Source organism: Nerophis lumbriciformis, linkage group LG14, assembly GCF_033978685.3.
Source record: "Nerophis lumbriciformis linkage group LG14, RoL_Nlum_v2.1, whole genome shotgun sequence".
Classification (NCBI taxonomy): domain Eukaryota; kingdom Metazoa; phylum Chordata; class Actinopteri; order Syngnathiformes; family Syngnathidae; genus Nerophis; species Nerophis lumbriciformis.
This window is the reverse complement of record NC_084561.2, coordinates 8,338,528-8,346,323: the sequence shown is the minus strand read 5'-3', so window position 1 is coordinate 8,346,323 and position 7,796 is coordinate 8,338,528. Positions and strand designations below refer to the sequence as shown.

Genomic DNA, 7,796 nt, shown 5'->3' with positions numbered 1-7,796 from the left:
GATATTTACCTAAGTACGATCAGTATCAGCCAAAGTGTTAGGATGCTGATTGGCTGGTGATCAGCATTAGGGGTGAGAGTTTTTGGGCAACTCGCGATTTGATTCGATTCATGGGGTGACGATTCGATTCAGACTTTATTCTCGATTCAACTCGATGAATCTCGCAATGTATTTGGCATAATAATGACAATGAAACTGTTTACAAAACAGGCTAGAAAAGCTCCTTCTGGTTGCATTGAGATGGCCTAAAAAGGTATTAAATTTTTTTGTTTTTTATTGATTTAAAAAAAAAAAAAATGAATCGATTTAGAATTGGGATGAATCGAATCGATTTTTGTGCACCCCTTACTCAGCATGGTTTGCACATGACAAATCCGCCTGACCCGAAAATGTTTTCTTCACCATTTTACAAAGCAACGATAGTCCTGTCATGTATTGTTTTGTTGTTCGATGCCAAAAGGGGGCGGGGTCAAGCCTAAGAAAAATAGATATTACATCACCTGACATGTTAGCGGGTTTCCACATCGGACTTGAGGTACTTGTGTTTTTTTGAGCATAGTTCATGACTGTATATTGTTAGCGCTTTGGCGCTTTCACCCTCGCGTTGAAACCTCACCAGCTCTGTGATCCTCTTCCTGCACCACCTCCAGTTCCGGACAGGAAACGATGACTGGGTCTTTCAAAAAAAAAAAAAAAAAAAAACTGAACGTAGATGAAAACCAACAAAAAAAAAAAAGCTTGTCAAAGTTGCTCGAGGCTTTTTGACGATTAAACAAAATCCTCCTCCTGTACTTTGTACGTAAAAAGCCACTACCAGGCTGAACTGAGACCAACAAGGAGGCGACACGTTTGTTTGGTCTATATTTTTACTACGGTATCAGTAACTTTGTATACAATCCACAAACCGGTTCTACTTCATCTAACTTTCACCGCCCTACCTCATTGTTACTCTGGTGTGTGTTTTGTCAGTGAACTATGTGTATAGTCAGAAAAATATAGTAAACCTGGTTACTCAACATGTACAGAATACATATATATACGAGTATATATCTTCGAATATAAAACACCTGGACTCACGATATCATTGTTGGAAAACGATGACCTGCTTCATTCAGGATGCTGCTGTGTTCTCTGCTCTACGCTACGTTGTGCTGTCGATCCGTGCTTTGCGTTTTTTGGTGTCTGTGTGTTGCGTTGGGAGATTTTTAACTGGTTGACGGTGCTACCAGCAAACAGTTCTACACGGATCTGTCTCTCGGACCTCAAATGGTGCTGTTTTTTTTTCTTTCCTCTGGTTTTTAACCCTGACGGGGGGGCTTTGTTTTACGTGGGCGCGTCAACCACCGCGACTCCCTCACTTTGGTGAAAGAAGCCAAAATACTTTTACGAAATGCTAACTCTGAAGTCTCGCTGTTGCCGTGTTCCGCGTACTTGCTATCCGCCCCAAAAAATGTTCTAGTTGTGAGTCTCTCGAGTACCTCAAAGCGTGTTGATTTTTTAAAAAGGATGTGTCAGCTGTTAGCGCCTGTTTGCTGCCAGTGTTTAATTGTGTTTGTGTTTGAAAAATCTGGTTCAAAGCTCACACTGGACCTTTTGAATAGGGCGTTTATTGATTTCCATTGACTTGTGTCACAGCAAATGGTCTGCATTACTGTACTGACCCGAATGTAAGACGGACCCGAGTTTTCAAGAGTTGTTTAGGCGAACCGAAGACTTCTCAGAGCATTGAATGGACCGTCCAGGTTGTCTTAGACTGCCTTATCAGTCTTGATAAGACAGCTCTAATCTGAGAGAATGGTGTCGGACCCAAGTAAATATCCTCCAAGACAGTGCCATGAGTCAACAAGAATAGTTTCACTTTTTTAGGACGCAAAACGTAAAGATAAAGCTTGTTAAAAAACTATCGTCCAAGCAGTCAAGACAGGACGGCCCTAATCTGAAGGGATGGTGTAGGACCCAAGTATTAATCATCTAAGACGCATGACTCGGCAAGAATGGTTTCACTTTTTTAGGGTGCAGAACGACAGTCCACACTCGTAGTGCGAAGACGTACGCCAGGCCTTACCTTCCAACAGTAAAACAAAGTCCTGAGTCCAGACAGTGGTCTGGATCCTTATCCCATTTCTGACATTTTCTGAAAGTTTAATCACCATGTGCCCACAACTTTTGGAGCCATCTATAGCATAATGAAAGAAACCGAGTGAGCGTACACACACAGAAATTGAAGCTCGTAACGTAAACATAGAAATGTAACGACTAGTTTATTATCCTATTTAGGACATTTCCTGAAAGATTATTAAAAATCCATCCATAACTGTTTGAGTTATCTGTAGCGGAGTAAAAGAAACTGAGTGAAGCCTCTTGCCAGTCTATACTAGTTTTGTCTGTGCCCACAGAAAATAAACGCAAGGAAGTGCTTCTCTGTTATTTTCTGCCATGGCCCCCATTTTGGGAACAGAAATGACCGCAATTAAATTACTGGAAGACGTCAGTAAAAAGATTCCTAGAGATGTCCTCATTCATCCAGGTCACTGTGTTCTTAGGATCAACAGTTCTAGAGGTTGATCTGTGATCAGTCCAAGTCTGAAAGCATGAGCTGATGAAGCCTGCTCGGATGAGAGTCCAAACGTCGTCTAAGACGAACTGAACAGTCCAGTTGTGGTCCATTCAATGTTGTGACAATAACATGATGTGGATGAACAAGATTATCTCAAACTAAATTGAAAAAAACCTGTTTTCAGTGAAATAACTGAGAGACGTCAGTAAAAAGATTCTTAGGGATGTCCTCATTCATCCAGGTCACTGTGTCTCAGGATCAACAGTTCTAGAGGTTGATAAGTGATCAATCCAAGTCTGAAAGCATGAGCTGATGAAGCCTGCTCGGATGAGAGTCCAAACGTCGTCTAAGACGAACTGAACAGTCCAGTTGTGGTCCATTCAATGCCGTGACAATAACATGATGTGGATGAACAAGATTATCTCAAACTAAATTGAAAAAAAACTGTTTTCAGTTAAATAACTGAGAGACGTCAGTGAAAAGATTCCTAGGGATGTCCTCATTCATCCAGGTCACTGTGTTCTCAGGATCAACAGTTCTAGAGGTTGATCTGTGATCAGTCCAAGTCTGAAAGCATGAGCTGATGACGGATGAGAGAGGCCGAACCTTGTCTAAGACAAACTGAGCAGTAGATTTGGCGATCGATTGAATGCTCTGAGAACGTCGCTAAAAAATATGATAGTAGTTCCTCATTGATCATCATTATCGTAAAAAATTATCGACATAACTCTTGTTCGCTGCTGTCGCCGCGGCTACATCTCTCCGGGTCTACGATGTGTTTGTGTGTGAGTGACAGGAAGAAAAGCTCTGACTTGCTCAGGGACAAAGCCGGGGGTAGAAATCCACGGACCGTCTTTGTCTTGTTTTATTTTTGGGGGGTCAAGATACCGAGCAAAAACAAACAAAAAAGTTGATGGTGATTTTTCTTGACTGTTCTCCTGATTGCTTTTACTCCTCGTTCATTTTTTCTGGTTGATGTTTCCACAGCAGTCCTTTAAAGATGCATTTTATGCAGTAAAACTGGTAGACCTTGGTTCAAGTCGACTAAATGTTTGTGTGTTTTGTTTTTGTTTTTCGGAAGCAGTTGTTGCAACTGGGGATGGCCATGAGAGTTTTGCTTAAGAGACGGGGACGGCGTGGCGCGGTCGGGAGAGTGGCCTTGCCAGCAACCTGAGGGTTCCTGGTTCGATCAACCACCTTCTACCAACCTCGTCGTGGCCGTTGTGTCCTTGAGCAAGACACTTCACCCTTCCTCCTGATGGGTCGTGATCATACTTGCCAACCCTCCCGATTTTCCCGGGAGACTCCCGAATTTCAGTGCCCCCCCCCGCCCCGAAAATCTCCCGGGGCAACCATTCTCCCGGAATTCTCCCGATTTCCACCCGGACAACAATATTGGAGGCAGTTAACATTAGTGAATGCAACCCATACTTGATCAACAGTCATACAGGTCACACAGAGTGGCCGTATAAACAACTTTAACACTGTTACAAATATGCGCCACACTGTGAACCCACACCAAACAAGAATGACAAACACATTTCGGGAGAACACCCGCACCGTAGCACAACATAAACAGAACAAATACCCAGAACCCCTTGCAGCACTAACTACGCTACTATATAAACCCCCGCTACCACCAAACCCCGCACCCCCAACCGCGCCCCCCATCCCATCTACCGAATTCGGAGGTCTCAAGGTTGGCAAGTATGATGAGAGTATGTTTTGGTTAAGAGACGGGGGATGGCGTGGCGAAGTTGGGACAGTGACTGTGCCAGCAACCTGAGGGTTCCTGGTTCGATCCCCACCTTCTACCAACCTCGTCACGGCCGTTGTGTCATTGAGCAAGACACTTCATCCTTTCTCCTGATGGGTCGTGGTCATACTTGCCAACCCTCCCGATTTTCCCTGGAGACTCCCGAATTTCAGTGCCCCCCCCCCCTAAAATCTCCCGGAATTCTCTCGATTTCCACCCGGACAACATTATTGGAGGCAGTTAACATTAGTGAATGCATGCATACTTGGTCAACAGCCATACAGCTCACACTAAGGGTGGCCGTATAAACAACTTTAACACTGTTACAAATATGCGCCACACTGTGAATCCACACCAAACAAGAATGACAAACACATTTCGGGAGAACATCCGCACCGTAACACAACATAAACAGAACAAATACCCAGAACCCCTTGCAGCACTAACTACGCTACTATATAAAACCCCGCTACCACCAAACCACGCCCCCCATCCAATCTACCGAATTCGGAGGTCTCAAGGTTGGCAAGTATGATGAGAGTACATTTTGGTTAAGAGACGGGGGGTCGCGTGGCGCAGTTGGGATAGTGGCCGTGCCAGCAACCTGAGGGTTCCTGGTTCGATCCCCACCTTCTACCAACTTCGTCACGTCCATTGTGTCCTTGAGCAAGACACTTCACCCTTGCTCCCGACGGGTCGTGGTTAGGGCCTTGCATGGCAGCTCCCGCCATCAGTGTGTGAATGGGTGAATGTGGAAGGTAGAAAAGCGCGATACAAGTATAACCCGTTCACCATTTAAGAGACGAGGAGTAACAATTGTTTTATTTTTAATCATTCTTAATAGAATGTTCTGACCTCCTATTTCTATGCCATTGCGAGGACGGAGCTAAACTTCCAGGGCTTCTTTGGATCGCGAAAATCAACAGCGCCTCTGCTGGTTGCAGCCAAGTAGCGCAACCTATTTTACATCCTTGCTTTCAGAGGGTAATGACCCCTGGATTTCTCCTATGTTCGACCCATGCACTGTTAGCGCTTTTTTTTTGCTAACCGTTGCCGTGACGACATTTACCGTCCTTGGAGTCCGACTGTGCGGTGCAGAACTCTTTAGGGTGGAAGTGCATTGCCAGTGCTCGTTAGGGCAAGACAGGGTAATCGATATAGCGACGTGAAAGACGCTCCAGTGATTGCAGTAAAAACCCCCAACCCTCAAGCCCGCTTTAGCCTGGCACAGGTGGTATTCTACGCAGTAGCGTGTCCGTGTACAGCAGCGTCTTAACCGGCCACACCTCTCCGCTCTGCCGGCGAGATGCTTAGCCATCCCCTTCTATGTCTCTTGCTGCATTTCAGGAACATGTGTTTTATTGTCCAAATAAAAAGCAAAATAAATCCAAACTTTTATTCTTATCAGCACTCGTCTTGTGTGACTGGGTTTTTTTTTTCCTGTGTCTTCCACCGCTGCACGGTGTTGTACTTTGGGGAACAAACCTGATGCATTTGGTGTGCTTTAAAAATGATAAAGATGTCAAACAATATCCATTTTTGTTTGTCGTTTTGTCTTCGAATGCATTGATTTAAAAGCAGTCTTCCGTTAATCGGGGCGGCATGGCTCGGTTGGTGGAGTGGCCGTGCCAGCAACTTGAGGGTTCCGGGTTCGATTCCCGCTTCCGCCATCCTAGTTGCTGCCGTTGTGTCCTTGGGCAAGACACTTTACCCACCCGCTCCCAGTGCCACCCACACTAGTTTAAATGTAACTTAGATATTGGGTTTCACTATGTAAAGCGCTTTGAGTCACTAGAGAAAAGCGCTATATAAATATAATTCACTTCACTTCACTAATCCTGACTTCCTCATTTTGATTTAAAAATAATCACAAATTGTTTTATTCATTTTGTTTTGTAGGTTAAAGTGTTTTATATTGTGATATATTTTTAGTATATTTAAATTATTATTATTTTATTTTATATTTTTATTTTTATTTTTTGGGGCTGTATAGCTCGGTTGGTAGAGTGGCGGTGCCAGCAACTTGAGGGTTCCGGGTTCGATCCCTGCTTCCGCCACCCTAGTCACTGCCGTCGCGACCTTGGGCAAGACACTTTACCCACTAGAGAAAAGCGCTATATAAATATACTTCACTAATACTGACTTCCTCATTTTGATTTAAAAATAATCACAAATTGTTTTATTCGTTTTGTTTTGTAGGTTAAATTGTTTTATATTGTGATTTGTATTTATTATTTATTTTATTATTATTATTTTATTTTATTTATTTTTTTATTTATTTTTATTATAGATATATTTTTTGTGGCGGTATAGCTCGGTTGGTAGAGTGGCCGTGCCAGCAACTTGAGGGTTCCAGGTTCGATCCCCGCTTCCGCCAACCTAGTCACTGCCGTTGTGTCTTTGGGCAAGACACTTTACCCACTAGAGTAAAGCGCTATATAAATATAATTCACTTCACTAATCCTGACTTCCTCATTTTGATTTAAAAGTATTTACAAATTGTTTTATTTGTTTTGCAGGTTGAAGTGTTTTATATTGTGATTCATTTTTAGTATATTTAAATGATTTTTTTAAATTATATATTTTTTTTTTATTATTATTATTATTTTTTATTTTTTTATTATTATTTTTATTTTTATTTTTTTTGGGCGATTTTGCTCAATTGGTAGTGTGGCCGTGCCAGCAACTTGAGGGTTCCAGGTTCGATCCCCGCTTCCGCCAACCTAGTCAATGCCGTTGTGGCCTTGGGCAAGACACTTTACCTACTAGAGAAAAGTGCTATATAAATAAAATTCACTTCACTAATCCTGACTTTCTTATTTTGATTTAAAAATAATCACAAATTATTTTATTAATTTTGTTTTGTAGGTTGAAGTGTTTTATATTGTGATTTATTTTTGTTTATTTAAATTATTATTTATTTTATTTTATTGTATTCTATTTTATTATTATTTATTTATTTTATAATTATTTTTTGGGCCGGAATAGCTCGGTTGGTAGAGTGGCCGTGCCAGCAACTTGAGGGTTCCAGGTTCGATCCCCGCTTCTGCCAACCTAGTCACTGCCGTTGTGTCCTTGGGCAAGACACTTTATCCATTAGAGTAAAGCGCTATATAAATAGAATTCACTTCACTAATCCTGACTTCCTCATTTTGATTGAAAAAATAATCACAAATTGTTTTATTTGTTCTGTTTTGTAGGTTAAAGTGTTTTATATTGTGATTTATTTTTAGTTTATTTGTCAAATGGTTCGAGTTGGTCCAAAAAAAAAATGTATAGTTTAAATCGGGGATGTCAAACTGGTTTTCATTGAGGGCCACATGGCAGTTATGGCTGCAATCAGAGGGCCGCTAATAACAGTGAATAATGTAAGACTTTGCCTCTGGTTTTTATTGTTAATTATATAAATTATTTTAAGTAGACTGTCGATTTTACAGTAAAAACTTTACATTTACAAAATGTTACTGTAAAATAGTGGGTTTT

General features: G+C 41.8%; 1 protein-coding gene and 1 long non-coding RNA gene across 2 annotated transcripts in view; both read left to right on the top strand.

Annotated features, from left to right (window-relative positions):
• LOC140679393 (uncharacterized) overlaps positions 1–5,715 on the top strand; it is a 6,843-nt gene extending 1,128 nt beyond the window's left edge. The window contains exons 1-2 of the long non-coding RNA XR_012050807.1: positions 1–2,798; positions 3,069–5,715. The exon at positions 1–2,798 is cut by the window's left edge and continues 1,128 nt beyond it. This is a non-coding gene — a long non-coding RNA (uncharacterized lncRNA). The remainder of the gene's footprint in view (positions 2,799–3,068) is intronic.
• agbl4 (AGBL carboxypeptidase 4) overlaps positions 1–7,796 on the top strand; it is a 1,010,561-nt gene that overhangs the window by 788,865 nt on the left and 213,900 nt on the right. The window lies entirely within an intron of this gene.